Raw genomic sequence first — 16,253 nt, 5'->3', positions numbered from 1 at the left:
AGGCCATGGCATGACTGTCTCATGCTTTTTGTGGACAGACATCCCCTCTTACCAGAAATGTGTGTGAACAGCTTTACTCAGGGCAGGAAAAGGATGCCTGAAAGTCAGATTCTGCAGTGCTCAAAATGCATCTGTTTTAAAGAACAACAATGTGGCAATCCGCTGCTGCTGCTGTTGCTGTTTGGACACTCTTGAAATTCCGTTGCCAACTGGGTGGGTTGGGTTGTAGGAAAGAGCACCTGCTTTGCAGAGATACAGAAGTGGGAAAGAGAAGATTTTAATCGAATTAATCGAATTAATAATAATTTTAATCTAGCAGGACCAGGCAGAGTAGACTGGTATTCTGGATCTCATCCAGACCATGGGCTTTAGCATAATATCTGTATTTCTAAACAGATCATTATATTTGTAATGATGATTACTTAGTTTCTGGTTGGACAGCTTGATCCCATAAAATCAGCTTGTGTTGCAGGCAGCTTCACACTCATTGATTTGTGCCGCTAGAGCGAATGCCTGGCAAACAGGATATTGCCATTCGATGTGCTGGCTGTCTGACTTTGTTGGATGGAACAATTTTGTTCTGATAAAAGTGTTTGCTAACCAGGAAGGGGCAACTTCCTGGTTAGCACTTAGCAATAGCACTTACATTTATATACCGCTCTATAGCTGGAAGCTCTCTAAGCAGTTTACAATGATTTAGCATATTGCCCCCCAACATTCTGGGTACTCATTTTACCGACCTCGGAAGGATGGAAGGCTGAGTCAACCTTGAGCCCCTGGTCAGGATCGAACTTGTAACCTTCTGGTTACAGGGCGGCAGTTTTACCACTGCGCCACCAGGGGCCAGATTATCCAGATTATCCAGATTATCCTTGTTAATGTGGAGCCTTGCTGTATGTGTTCTTCATTCTGCTTGGTTCCTGCCCCCCACCAGCTTTCATCTTTGCATTTATGTTTTCTTCATCTCTAAATGAAGCTATTGACTCTTTTGTGAAATGGACATGATATATAACACTGGCAGCCTTCTTACTACAAGATAAAGGAAGTATGTGGTTGCTTCAGGGAAAGCATCTCGGGTGGGCCAATTCCAGAGGGCCCATGCCTGCTTAGCCAAACCCTTTGCCCTAGCAGAAGTGGCACTGTGCCATACGTCCTCCTTACAATGTCACAGCCTTTGCTTCATTGGCCAGTGGGAGGACCCACTAGATCCCATGATGACACCGGGAACTGGGGTGGGGGGACACTCTCATTGGGCAATGGGAGGAGAAGGGGTTGTGGCTACATCTTCCTTCAGCAGCTTCAGTTGCAGTTTCTTGAGGGGAGGAGCCACTGCCAAAGCCAGCAAGAGATGTGGCAGTGGCGGTACCTCTGTCTCCTCCCACTGAAGGAAGGTTATTCCATGGCCACTGCTGAGTCCTTTAGTGGGAGATTCTTCAGCAGCGGAAGGTAGGAAGAAGAGTTACTGCCGAAGCCATACTGCTCCCTGTCCAATAAATGTGCAGCCAAATATGGCATGGGAGGGGGGCACCCAAGACAGCATTGGGAGAGTGCCTCGTGTGCCATAGTGGGGATGGGCCCAGTGCAGCTTTCTGACCCATGGCTTGGTGCAACCTGGGTTGATGCATTGTTGCATCGCACCTAGGTTGTTGTTCTATGAGCCTTAGGGATGCTCCATAAGTAGACACCATTGGATCTTGTGAGCTGTAGCAGCAGTGCTGTAGCAAGGGCAAGGAGGCTACTCTCATGCATCTGTGCCAATACTGCTCTTGGAGAGTACATTATGAGGTCAGTGTTCAGCTCTTACCTCCGCACTACTGTTGGGACCCTTGATTGTCCTTGGTTCTGTATCCAGTGTCTCTGGCTTTGCAAATATGAAGGGGTGGTTTCCCCCCTCCCCCCTCCCCAGCCCTGGTTCTCTCCTTCCAATAAGGGGCCATGATTTTTTTTTAATAGACTATCATGGCAATTTGTTTTTCATACCTAATCCCATGAGTTACTGAGCCAGTCCATGTATGGGCACAGGTTGCTTGAGCTGAGATGCTATAGCTGTCCTACTTTGAACCTTCAGGGTGGCTAATTTGAAATGGAACCCAAAAGAAATAAGTTGATTGCAGGAAGAGTGATACTGGCCCTACTCTGTGTAACCAGAGAGATCTGTTTCCTGCATGGTGAGCCTGCAAAGCCCCTCCAGGAGAGGAAGCAGTAAATTTACAAACTGGAAGTCATCCATGCCAAACATTGCAAATAAGACAGGTATACTAGCTAAAGGAGAGCAAGCAAAATGCAGAGCTACTGGCAAAATACTGGTCACTTGGCAATTCAGTACTAAAACTGGCTGACACACTGAGGAAAATGACTCATAGCAGTCCCATTGAAATAGCAGAGAATTACTCAAAACAGTCCCAAATTGTCCTTTTAATGTCAATGGGACGGCTTTGAATAACTTTCCTTTGTGCGCCAGCCCCTTTTTTTGTCAAACTGTAGTATCTGTTTAATATTCAGGGATGGTAGTAATAGTTTCTGGAGGGATGAAGTTCAATTTAAGACATAAGCATTTTACTTCTGCATCAAATGCTGTTGGCATACTAATATCTAGAAAGAGTTGGCAGACTCTGCTTGCTTGTAAGTGCAGAAACTACACAACTGAAACAGTAACACTGTACAAAACATTGCTGTGTGTGCTAAAACTTATTTATTTAAAACTTATGTTGCTGTGCAATAAAAGAACAGAATAAGTTAAGTTGGTTTGTGTATTCATTATTGGCAAATAAAGTTATTTTAACAGAGGTGGCTCCTTCTTACCTATTTGCAGGTAAAAGAATTATGTCAGATAAAACAAAATTGTCCAATCCCTCAAATGTTACCTTATTTAACACGGTACTGACAGTCATGATTCATGACCTCAGAAGGCTTTGTGCATGTCAGGTGTGCTGAATCTATATGGCTGACATTCATAGACCACATGGGGTCTCTGCTTATCCCTGCCAATCCACTAGAAGAAGGATTGGCACAGAAAGGAAAAAGATTAAAATAACAGGGTTAAAATAGCACAGAAGCTGGTTTAGGCTAGACACTGGGAGGAATTTCCTCGTTTTAAGAGCTGTATAACTGTTGTGGGCTCTCTTTCTCTAGAGCTTTTCAAAACAGAGGCTGGATGACCATATGCAAGAGATGTTGTGACAGTTTCCTGCTTTGAGCAAGGGGTTAGCATAGAAGACCTCTAAGGTCCCTTCTGACTCCATATTCTAGGTTTCTATAAAACTGGTGCCAAAGCAGTGATAGTAGAGTCCCCAGTCAAGTGAGTATCTCTTATTGTGCGGACACTACCATCCTTTCCAGTATTTTTAAAAAAGTGCAATAGGACATATCAACATTATGAAATTACTGATGGCCCTGTCATCAAGCAGGCTGAGGTGGCCTTCCTCAGACAGCAGAATGTTGGATAAAATGGCAGCAAATGGTCAGTTATTTAGTTTATTATATTTATTCTCCATCTGGCCATGTAGGTGGGAATAAAAGTGGGGAAATTTGACCCCCTCAGTTTGGGACAATTTGATACAAGTTCATTGTGTGCAAACCATCCCCATAAATCACAGGTGTGTTGTCAGAGGAGAAAATAGGGGCTTGCAAAGGATTATTCTGCCCCAATATGATATGTGTGTGTGTGTGTGTGTGTGTGTGTGTGTGTGTGCGTGCGTGCTGATAACCCCCAGTGACAGCTGGTGCTGGGTACGGATGGGGCTGAGGAGGGCAGAGTAAGCTGCAACTGCAGCTTATTCTTGCTCTTCTCGTCCTGCCTAGCGCTCTCTCTCTCTCTCTCTCTCTCTCTCTTGTCTTGGCCCACCATGGGGTTAACCCCAGGCACATGGGCTGGTCATTCATCAGGTTGGGGATTTCAAGCTAGTGTGGTGTAGTAGTTCGCATGTTGGACTAGGACTTGGGAGACCTGAGTTCAGATCCCTGTTCAGCCATGAAACCCACTGGGCACTTCTCTCTCTGCCTAACCTACCTCACAGGGTTGTTGTGACAATAAACATAACCATCTACATTACTCTGGGCTCCTAGGAGAAGATCATGATATAAATGTAGTAAATAAATAAAAGTAAATCTATTCCATGATGGCTGGAAATCTGTCATCTAGCTATTGGAATGTGAATTCCATTAAAGTTTTTGCGGGGAGGGACAGAGAGAGACAGCTGGAAGCGCTTTGGTAGTTTGAATGGGAACACTACAGAGAGTGGAGAGTTTTTAGCTGGAGTTCACTAAAACTGAAATGTTCTTAGGATACAGTTCATCTTTTTGAGGACATGCGGGAGGATTAGCAGTTCTGTTTGCTTTAGATCTCTGTTTGTCCCCGAAGTGCTCTGCTTGTGTATTTATAAATAAGTATATTACAGACATAAGTTTCCATTGCTGTCTTTCATCCAAACTAAACTAAACCCTGTTGTGCTGTCCCTGGACCAAGGGTTGCCTATCCTCTCAGCCTACTCTACCTCACAGGGTTATAAGGATAAAATGGGGGAGGAGAATGCCATGTATGTTGCCCTGAGTCCTTGGAGGAAGGGTGCAATAAAACAAACTAAACAGACACTGAGCTGGTTCTCACAATTGGTGAGACCCTGTTTGGGAAGCACAGCGGGGAGAGAGGACTAAGCCTGCTCTCCCTGCAGACGATCCTGGCGGAAGCCCTGGGTTGCCGGATTGGCCGCCCACATGATTGCTGGCTCCGTGATGGAGCCGGCGGGGGCTGGGGAGCTCGGGGGCCGCGCGGCCTCCGGAAGCGCCAGCATGCCCTGCGCAAGCGTGCAGGGCATGCTTGCGAGACACCCAGAGCCGGGAAGCGGCTTTCCGCCACCCATCCGGGGGTCTCTTCGTGAGTAGTCATGGCACAGAGCCGTGCCGCAGCTACTCACAATAAAAAAACATGGGTTCGCGGAGCGCTCGCTCCGCAAACCTGGTTTTAGGGGAGGGGTACTTGAACAGGTTACCCGCTCTGGAACCACCGGGCTCGCAGCTGAGCCCAGTGGCTCACACGATTGCAGAAAATCGGGCTAGTGGAGGCTAGCCCGATTTTCTGCAATCGTGTGAATAGCCTCAATGTCTGTAATGTCTCTCTGCATAATGTTCTGCTCCAGGACAGAAGGATTTGATAGATATTCTAGCCTGCCCAGCAGACTGGATAGGATTGCTCTGGATTGTGGGTAGGATTTCTCTGCTCAGCCACCACAGCTAAAGTGAGGACAGCAACTTTTTAGCCACCTGATATCTAGCTACTATCATATCATATCTACCAGTGATAGATATGGTTGCAACTGTTCTACAATATTTACCTAGAAAAATATATATCTTTGAAAAGTCTGTTATATTTGAGATTCAAGGCCTGTTCAGACTCTCCCAAGCTGTTCAGTAGATGAATGAAAAGGGGTTGGGTTTTCACCAGCTAGCCACATCCCTGATAATGATGTGCCCAGCCACACCTCTGGGCAGCCACATGGTCAGCATTTGATGGCAACGGTCTAGGCTGTATGCATGAAGGGCTTCTCCCTGCAGTTTGGAACCCTGGTCAATTCAGTTCCAGATTGTGGAAGGAGACCTCTGTGTGTACAGCTATGCACATGGATGGCCCTTTGCAGACAAACACCAAATGTGTTGCCATCAGGAGCATGGCTAGCAGGTAGAATCCTACTCCCCCATCATATGTTCCACTGAAAGTGTGTATGGGGGGCAGGGTCTGAACAAGGCTTCATATCTATATAGGTTTGCTTGGACTGGTTATCGGAGGAATGCGATGTAATTGATGTCAACGTGCTTTCCTGTAGCCTGAAGCTAATATATTTACCCAGCTAATTCACTAGTACTGTATTACAGACTCTCTCTTTCATGGACTATTAAATGCGGTTTACCTGGCAGAATGCCAGAAGATATCACCAAGGTAGAGAATCAGAGCCCTTTATTTACTTCTGGAGTGCCCCAGGCATCTCTATTAGTACTACTAATGAGCAGGATTAAGCTGGACAGTTCCTAGAAATGAACTCCAAAACCTCTACTGCAGATTGATCTGAATGAGCAACCATGCAGAAGGATACTAACTATATCCAATGGATGTTGGATCCCAGACAGAAGAACATACCTAGCAATGTCTGAAAACTGCAGACAAGGTAGATTGAACTCTTCTTTTTGATCTGTAATGTGAAGGAAAGAATACCAGAGCAGATGTATTAATATTTGCATTCATCTGGATCACACTCCTAAATGAGCTCTAAAAGCAAGAACATTTAAGATATTTCAGGTTTTCACATGTTTAAGAGCTATGTCAGTCATAGAAATAACTTTTTGGATGTAGGCAGTCATCATTTCCAATTTCTTCATTCTTTCCCCCCGTGTCTTGAACAGTATTTATTACGTTGCTCCACTATTATGCCTCCATCTGGGTAAATAAGCATATTTATACTTATAGGCCTTCAGACCAAATAGATTTAGTGTGGTTATGGTAAAGGGAGACTAGGTAAATACTTCACAAACAAAAATTCATATCCTTAAACGATTTAGATTTTCCTTTATTAGATGAGTTTGGTTTCCCAGACCAAGGTGAATCAGGAGTAACTTCCCCTGGGTTTCCCTGGCTTGGTTGATAGTTCTAGAAACTGGTGGCAGCTTCTGAAGATTTCTGTTTTCTGCATTGGGCCGAAATGGGCTGCATTTGCATGTAACGTGGAACTAGAGTGGTTCCCACTGTTGCCACCTGGGCCCTTGGTCTGACTAGCCTAACTCATGAGGGTTTAATCCAATGGAGAACTGAGGCCCACTGGGACTCTGGTCCTCCCCAGTGGACATGAGAAGACTAATCCCTAGCTGACAAGGAGGCAAGAGTGTGGTGGGGGTTCCTGGTCTGCCATGTGCTAGACAGCTTGTCTGTGGGCCTCTTGTATGGGCTACAGTGCAAGTGGTGCGAGGAGCAGGATGTAAATGTCAATTTAAAAAGTGTAAATGCCCTTCCCCAGTCAAGGATGGGTGGTCCCTGCATGATCACACTCAGTGGCAGCCGGTGAACGTGCCTCCGGTGGGGGGGGGGCGGTGGCGGCAGGCAGCTTTAAGAGTAAAGTAATTCGGGACTCACCTCCGCCGCGGTGGCACTTGAACACTATTCGGAGCTGCAACATGCCGCCCAGCAGCCCCTATGGTGTGGAAGTGCCTCCGCCATTCACTCAGAGGCGTAACTAGGGAAAACGGCGCCCGGGGCAAGCACTGAAATTGCCCCCCCCCCGCTGCCCCCCCAGCATACATCTGACTGACACACATGTGTTTTTTCCTCACAACAACCCTGTGAAGTTGGCTTGAATCTCAAACAACAGAATTATGATGCAATGATGATGCACACCACATTATACTTAGGTTTTTCCTCACAAGCAACAACCCTGTGGAGTTGGCTTGTATCTCAAACAACAGAATTATGATGCAATGATTGATGATACACACCACATTATACCTTGGTTTTTCCTCACAAGCAAGAGAATATCTCCAAAGGTCCTGGCATATAACCCCCTCCCCCATTTTTCTTGCCAAACTTTGTGTCTTTAGCAGGATACCACAGGCACTTGTTAAAGCTAACACTGCAGGTTTTTCTGAGATGGAGCTGTTATAGGAGCACTTCAGCGTAAACTGAGATCACAAGGCAAGCTTTCACAGTGCAAAAACAAGCATGCCAGCAAGCAGAACTCATGGTAAAACTCTCTTGAAACACCTTGTAACAATGCACAGTCAGCTATGTTACACTGCTTGAGTCAACTCACACTGCTGTACTACCCAGGCTGTGGGAATTGACTCTCAGTTCCATATACATGCATGCATTTAAGATTGAGTGCCAAAGAATCTTTATGATTGTTTTTCTTTCTTTTGGGGCGGAGAGAGGAGCGTATAATGCAAACATTAACACCTGTTAGGCACCTGAGAACCATAGTTGGGCAGCTAAATAGAAGCCTGATTCTTTAATATGTTCCCCCCCCCACATGTGGCTTCTGTAGTTTTTGCAACTCATTCAATTTCTCACCCTGACACTTGGTCTGCTGCTTCCACCCGCCCGCCGCCGAATCCTTTCTTCCGTGCGGGTGTCCGTGTGTGTCCTCGTCGTCCTGCCTGCGCCTGCTGCAGTGCAGCCCCAGCCCCACCAACCACGCTTTCCTCCGCGACGGCGACCGCGCCACCACGTGCAGGCGAACAGAGGAGGACGGATGCACTGCACGCATGCGCAGCGCAACATGGCATGCCGGCCGAGTCGTGCATGCGTGCGTCACTGACTAGAGACCCTCTGGCTGGCAAGCCACTAGAGGGCCTCTTTCTGGCTGTTCCAGACTAAGCGAGCGATGGAGCGAGCAAGCCTCAGCCAAGGGCAGGCGCAGTGAGCAGCATGAAAGGCGCCCGCCGCCAAGCCAGGCCACTGACTGGCCACCAGCAAAGCAATGGGGGGGGGGGGGCGCAGGCAGCGCGGAAGGGACCGCTCGTGTGGGAGGGGGCGCCGATGCGCTCCCTTGACTGCTGCAGTGCTGCTGCACTGAGCAGGAGAAATTTGTATTAATTTTTTTTAAAGATTGGTCATGGCGGCGCCCCCCATGTGACCCGAAAAGATGGCGCCCGGGGCACATGCCCCCCCTGCCCCCCTATAGTTACGCCTCTGCATTCACTTGGCTTCCACAGAGCCGAGTCCCTGCCAGCGGCCAGGTGAGTGGCAGAGGCGTTTCCCTGCCATAGGGGCTGCTGGGCGGCATGTTGCGGCTCTGAAAAGCATTCAGGTGCCACTGCGGTGGAGATGAGTCCCAAATTACTTTACTCTTAAAGCTGCCTCCCGCTTTCCCCCTGGAGGTGCATTCACGGGCTACCACTGATCACACAGCATACACACCCTTCAAGATCGTGGCCAATGCCTGCAGACTTGACATGTCAACAACTTGCCCAGAGTCTGGCAACATACACATTGCAGACCTTGCTGGGATGCGGACTTGATGGGCTAGGAGGAGTTGGGGCACCCCTGCCTGGAAACCTAAGGCTGCTGGACCACAGTTGATGAACATCTGCGGTGCAACTAATGGTTTCAAAAATTAACCATGGGTTCAGCAACCTCTGGTTTTGCCTTACGTGCAAATGCAGCCAAAGTGGATGCCCCCCCCCAAAAAAATCTGAATAAAATGTCATGGCCTATGGTAAACCGAGTAAAAGTGAGATAGCTGCAAATCACAGAGGAGCTCAGGGGCTCCAGGTCTGGGACTCTATGTGTATGTATTTCAGCCAGGGGCACCATTTCAGATTTTAGTAGGGGGCAGAGGGGAACCAAATTGCATCAGAGAGCAGAATTCTCAGCAAGTTATATAGGTCTCCTCTGGGATATAGCCAAGATTAAATTGCAGGAAAGCCATGATTTTTAAAGAGTATTTGTTCTGGTTTCTTTTAAAACAGTGTTTCCACTGTCATGATATCAGAAGTGTGCTACTGTGGTAATACATGTGCCCTTTTGCATATGCAGCTCTGTGTGCTTTGAAGAATTGCAAAGGGAAGGAGGTGCTGGCTATGTTGTGCTACAGTACCTCACACATATGCTGAAGTTGCAGAGTTGCAACATTGTGCTCATTATTAATTTATTATTTCTCTATGTAAACCACTTTGGGAACTTTTGTTGAAAAGTGGCATATAAATATTAGTAGTAGTAGTGGGCTCAAAGTTTCAAAGCTCCAAAACAATGCTGGGGATGGAGTTAGTCATCATCTACGAGAGAAACGGATGCTTTCTTCTTATTTTGTTTGACCCTTCCCCTTTGTCTCATGTTTGTAAGCCTGCTGGCAGGGACCTGTTTACTTGCATGCTTTCATAGTGTGCCAACTATATTTTAGGCATTTTTTCAAATAATAGGTGATGATGACTCCTCATAATAACCAGAACAGTGCTAGAAAACACTTCAGTGCTATTACTAGGATGGCCAAGTAGACATAACCAAAAAGGGTGACCAGGTACACATAACTAAAAAAAGACGACAAATAGGAATTCATCACACAAAAAGAAAACAAAAAAGCATACATTAATTTAGCTGTATATATTTAAATTTAGAAATAAGATCATTGGAATATCAGTACAATTAACAACAGTGACAAAGCCTATGAAACAATAGCAGTGCTATCAAACACAGATCAGACATTTTTTGGTTTTTTAAAGCAATTGTTTATTACTTGTGTTATGTTTAATAAACATATATCCCACTACGCCAGAATTGTTTGAAGCAGCCGACAAGAATAAACATTAAAAGACTCAAAATAATAAATAATAAAATAAAATGTAAACAGCATATCAGCAAATAAAAATAATCTGAGTAAAAATCCAGTTTGGATTAAAATCCAATTTGGATTAAAATGTTAATCTCAAATGAAAATTAGAACATCTGTTATTCATACCGAATACATGGGACTACATGTATATTGCTTTGAGGCCTTTGTTGTTGTTGTTGTTGTTGAAAAGTGGTATATAAATATTCATCATCATCATAACAACTAATAATAACATTTAGTTGCTTATAACAATAGTCATTCAGAGTTGGCCAGAAATATAGATACTCCTGAGGAATAATTGGATGTAGTCTGAAACGTGTGTGTGTGTGTGTGTGCGCGCGCATGTGTGTGTTCCATGTGAAGATCCATTTGGTATCTGTTTAAACTTGGTACCAGCACAGACCTGGATATATAATGTAAATGAAACAGGTTTATTTTGTTTTATCTGGTGTGTGTGTGTGTGTGTGTGTGTGTGTGTGTGTGTGTGTGTGTGTGTGTGACACATACTAAATCATGCCCAAGGAAATGAATTATGTTTCTGCACATAAGATAAACCTGTAAATATGTCCCTGTCTTCAGCACTTGTGCCTTATAGATCTTATGTCTTCTAAAAGATGGATTAAGCATGCTCTCTTGAGAGAGAGATTCATTCATTTTCTGACCATCTCCCTCAGCTTAACCTGCTATGAATTTTGCAGTGGGTGATCCTCCAGGACAAGGATGACAAAGAAAGAGCCTTCTTTATCCCAAATAGGCAAGGAAGTTATATTGCAAGATCAGACCTCATTAGATTAGTGATGAATCTTCCAATGACTGAACAGATTTCTGTTTCCTTTTCTTTGATTAAATAAATATTGCATGATGAGGTCTTACTAAATATAATCAAATCAAATCATGCCATATAAATACTCTGAACACACATTGATTTAAAATGTTTGCCTTGTTTCATGTTGCCTGGAAAGAACTGTTCCTTCATGGAATAGCTTGGCCTGATTTCCATTCCTTCTATTCACATATGGCAATCCATCTTTGCCAAAATCTTGGTGAAGAAGGCAGCAAATTCTAATGAGCTGTGCATCATAAATCTGTAACACATCTCTTGGATGAGTTCATCCCCTATGCATGTGGCATATATACTATATTTAGAAGCTCAGACATGCTTGTTATAATTCTATTGTGCAAAGAGGAGGCTGTCCAAGTTCGTTTCCTGTGAGCCCATCTAAGCAGATTTAAAGTAGATTTAAAGTTTCTATTCAAAAGTCCCCACAGGAGCCTTGTTTTAGGAGTGGGGTGTATAGAGTGCCTTATTGACAGGAATGTTCTCATTAAATCAGTACTGCTTCTTCCATTGCAAAGGTTTTTAAATGTTCTGCCTTAGCGAATCCTTGCCACATAGGCTCATTTGCCAAGGAACCCCAGCATGCAACGATTTTGGGACGTATTCTAGGACACACATTCAATTCCTAGGGAGCCCTGGAAAGGCTGACTGGGACTTACTGTTGCCCTGCTTGATCTGCAGCTGTGATCTAGATGACCCCCGCCCCCCGCCCAGCACTCTGCTGTAGTTGCAGGTTGCTTGGGAAGAAATGTCTGCCAAAGTGAAAGCAAATCTGGAGAAAAATCTTAAAAATAAGTTGACAGCACAGTTGTGAGGCAATTTATAACCTGTGGCAAAATGAATGAAGCATTCCCTTAGAACAGGCCTGCACTAGGCACAACATAAAGCCTAGGAGCCAGATATGACCCATGGGGGCCTTTTTGCTGACTCACAGTAGAGATGTGCAAATCGATTTGGCAACTAATTTATTCTACTTGAATCTGGTTGATTTGAGCATTTCTGCCTTGAAACAAATCGCCCCCGAGAAGGGGTGTTTAGATTTCAAGGTCGAATCGAAATCAACCAGATTTGAGTAGAATCTAGCCTAATTGATTCAGCCTTCAATGTAAGCGGGGAGGAGAGACTCTCTGAATTACTTTAATAAAAATAAAATGGCACCAGGGCACCCCAAAAGGAAATAATGAATTACCTTTGCAGAACCTGCAGCGGTGACCCCCCAACTGGCCGCCACCATTCCCTTGCAGCCGCTGGCTGTTCCTGTGAAGAGGTGCCCACCAAAATAAATTTTTAACCCACCCCACTCCTCTGGTGGAGTGGAGACATAGGGCTGGCTGCTGGCAGCAGTTTGGTGGCAGCGATTGGACCCACCATCCCTCCCTGCCTATGCAGAGTTGTCAGTCGGTGGCGAGGAGGCAGTGATTGGACTGCCATCCCTTCCCACAGCTGGCCTGGCTGGTGCTAGCTCTCACACTGACTGGGCTAGCCTCCTTGAAATGGCCTCTGCGCAAGCACAAAGAGGCCACTTAATGGAGTAGTCTGGTGTGTTATTTAACTAGAACACTGGTGCTTCTGTGCTAAAACACCCGTGTTCTAGTGAAGAAACCACCCCCCTATATATAGGCAGTGTACATAATCCAAAATACAATACATATAAGACAGAATAAAACCAAAACAATTTCATAGAATAAAAACAATGTAACAATTTAAAATTAATTTTAATCAAAAGCCCGAGAAAACAAGTGTGTCTTGAGAGTCTTTTTATAAGGAAATGAGAAGCGGAAGAACTCCTATACTGCCCCTACATTGAGGGGACAGTATGATGGGATGAAATCTGAGCAAAAAGCAAAATCAGTGAGGCAATCACTCTCACACCAAAGGCAGTATGGCATAGCCACTATGTTGGATTTGGATGTGGGAAACTCAGATTCAGTTTCCAGCTCAGTTGGGTGGTCTTGGGAAAGTGTTAAGTATCCTCCAGTCTGCTAGGATTGTTGTGAGTAGGGGTGTGCATGAACGATTCAAAGCGAACTGGTCCTCCATGAACCAGGCCAGTTTGAGCAGTTTGATTGCAAACCAGACTGGCCTCCAGGAAAGGGGGTCAGTCTGAGATCGAACTGAACTGAGCTTGGTTAGAACCAAACTGGTTCAATGGTTCATGCAGCTATGTAAAGAGGAATCCGGTGAGGATTCCTGTCTGGTTGTAAAGGGGAATCAGTCCTTTAAATCAATTTAAATCAATCCTCTTGAAGCTATATAAAGAGGGATCTGGGGAGGATTCCCTTTTGCTTGTAAAGGGAAATCAATTCTCCTTGTAAGAGCAGTGCCAGGGAGTGGCAAGAGGCACCTGTAAAAGTAAGTGATAAGGTGCTTACTGGTCAGCCGTGCTATCCCCAGCAGCCCACACAGCGGCAGTGCGGCTCCAACTGGCACTCACCTGGCCTCCTCACATGGACAGGCAAATGGTCTCTGTTCATGCACAAAGGCCAGGTGAGTGCCAATCGGATCCGTGCCACTGGTCAGAGTCGTGTCACGGACTGCTGGGCAGAACACCACTGGCTGGTAAGCACCTTATTTATTTTTACAGGTGCCTCTCACTGCCACCGCCAGCTGGTGCCGCCCTTACAAGGCCGGCTTGTCAAGCCCTTTAAAGTATTGATTCCCCCTTACAAGCAAAGGGGGACCCTCACTGGATTCTCCCTTACATAGCCACACGCAATGGTTTGAGCTGATTTGGTTGAACCGACCGGCCCAGCCAGTTGGTTCGACCGAACTGGTCCATGGATCCGCAGTTCAGTCTGAATTGGGACTGAACTATGGAAACCTGTCCATGCACACCCCTAGTTGTGAGGGCTCTAGGATCCTTAAAGGAAGGATACAAATATAGTAAGTAAATACAAATAATTGTTCCATATTAACTACAGAGAGAGTGGAGAGAGTTCTGTTTAAGCAAAAGAAGGAAGAAAGATCTAGGTGCTGAAATGTGGTAATAAGAAGGCCTTTAGAAGCAGGCTTGCAACAGAAGGAACAAAACAGTGGTAGGTGTGAGTGCTGGTGGGGAGAAACTCTTTTAGAAAGAGGACTCTTTCATATTTAATTTGAGATGATGTAGTAAGACCTTTTCCTAAGAGAAGAGAAAAACACCTAGACTCTGAGTGTTCTCATGATCACATCAGCTTTGTTTCAGCTCTGGAAGCCATGTGGGAACTAAGTGTAGAAGCTGGGTGGCTCAGGTTGCAGGGAGTGGACTGAGAAGCAGGAATCTAAGGGATGCATGGGGAAAACTGGAGAAAGGAAAGGCCAGATGAAAAGAGAGGCAAGGCATGGGAAAATAATGGCCAATGAGAAAGTAAGTCTGGGGGAAAACATCATACAGGACCTAGGAACAGGAAGGGAAGGGTCGAGAGCAGGTGTCACATTGTGGAAAGGAGACTCAGTTACAAACCAGGAAGTCTCTGTTTTGAATTTTCGTGGTACCCCCCAGCAGCCTGCTGGGGGTAGTACCACTGGCTGTTAAGCACCTTATCATTTACTTTTACAGGTGCCTCTTGCCGCTCCCCACTTCTGCTATGAACTCACTAGGCTGTGTTCTCACAATCATGGTGATTCTGGTTAAAGAGGTAACAAGGAGTGCTGAACCCCGCAGAGCTGGTTGTAAGAATGCAGATTTCCTGAGCAAACCTGGCCAAATTGCACTTAACCAAGATCCAGGTTTTACCACAGTGGTTTGACCAGGATCGCATGGGAAATCTGTGTTCTCACAACCAGCTCCACAGGGCTCAGCAAACATGGTTAACTGTGATTGTGAGAATGCCATCTCGGTGGCCTTAGGCAAAACCAATCCCTCTCAGTCTCATCCCTGCCATTTGCAACATGGGGGTAATAATGCTATCTTACCCTATAAGATTATTGTAAGGATTACAAGAAAATACAGTTTAAGTATTTTCAGCACCATAGCACTATACAAATTCTTCTTCTTTATATATAGGAAAGAAACATTTGGAGGCTTAGGAATATCAGCCAGGGTCCTTAAGAGAAATGTGTGTGGATTTGCTGAAGTTGATATATCGAACTGAGCGAACCAGCCAAATCTTTGGCTACAGGCCTGTAGCTATTTGAGTCTTTTTGCTTCACGGCATCTTTTTGCTTCACGGCTCCTACCACCTCTCAAAGAGCGATGTCTTCACATCTTCCATTCCCACCATGAGTAGGTGCTCTACATTTCTCCCATAAAGAAATAATGGAATCTGTATCCTCTCTTTCTTGTGTGACATATTCAAAGTCAATGTTGTGAATGTTTAACAATACCTCTGCCTTTGAAGAGTTTCTATAAAGAAAGAATTGAAACTGTGAAGTATCCTTTGGGCTCAAAGAAAGAGGACAAAATATACGCAGCATTAAAAAAAAGTTACAGTGAAACACAACAGGGGGCTATTCAGAACATAATAGTTAGAATTTTATTACTGTCAGGGCTAATGTTACTTTTGCTGCTGTTGTGATGATGATGGTGATGATGATGATGATGATGATGATGATGATGGTGATGGTGATGATGAAGACAGCCACGGAAGCTTTTCAACACACAATACCCACTCACTTCAGAATCACAATGATTACAAAGGGTAAGATGGAGAAACAGCACTATATGAGGCTGAGAGCCCTGCATTTAACTTCCAACCATTTTTATTTTGGAATTGTGCCCAATCTGAGGGAAAGGGGGTATTGATTACACACAGAGATACACTAGGCACTTTGTTTCCTTGAAAACGGCAGTCTCAAAATGGCCTGGTGGTATTTTGTCTTCATTCAGGATCTGCACTGAGCTGAATAAAGTGATGCTATAAAATAGTGGTATAGATCACAAAGTTGCTCCATAGATCTAAGAATTAGGGTGGGTTCACATGTACAGCAGCACCTGAGGTTGGGGTGAGCAGCCTGTTCCTTCTGGAATGTGCACTGAGGATCATATTCTGAGGAGGGTGGCTTTTTAAAATGCTGCTGACTTACTGTCTACAGGAAGGGTATGCTAACATGGATGTATACAACATTTATCTCTTGATCTCAAGGAAAATCTACTAAAAATGTATGTAGATACCACAGAGGTCAACATC

The sequence above is a fragment of the Hemicordylus capensis genome, chromosome 1, assembly GCF_027244095.1.
Source record: "Hemicordylus capensis ecotype Gifberg chromosome 1, rHemCap1.1.pri, whole genome shotgun sequence".
In the NCBI taxonomy this organism is placed as follows: domain Eukaryota; kingdom Metazoa; phylum Chordata; class Lepidosauria; order Squamata; family Cordylidae; genus Hemicordylus; species Hemicordylus capensis.
This window is presented reverse-complemented; position numbering follows the sequence as displayed.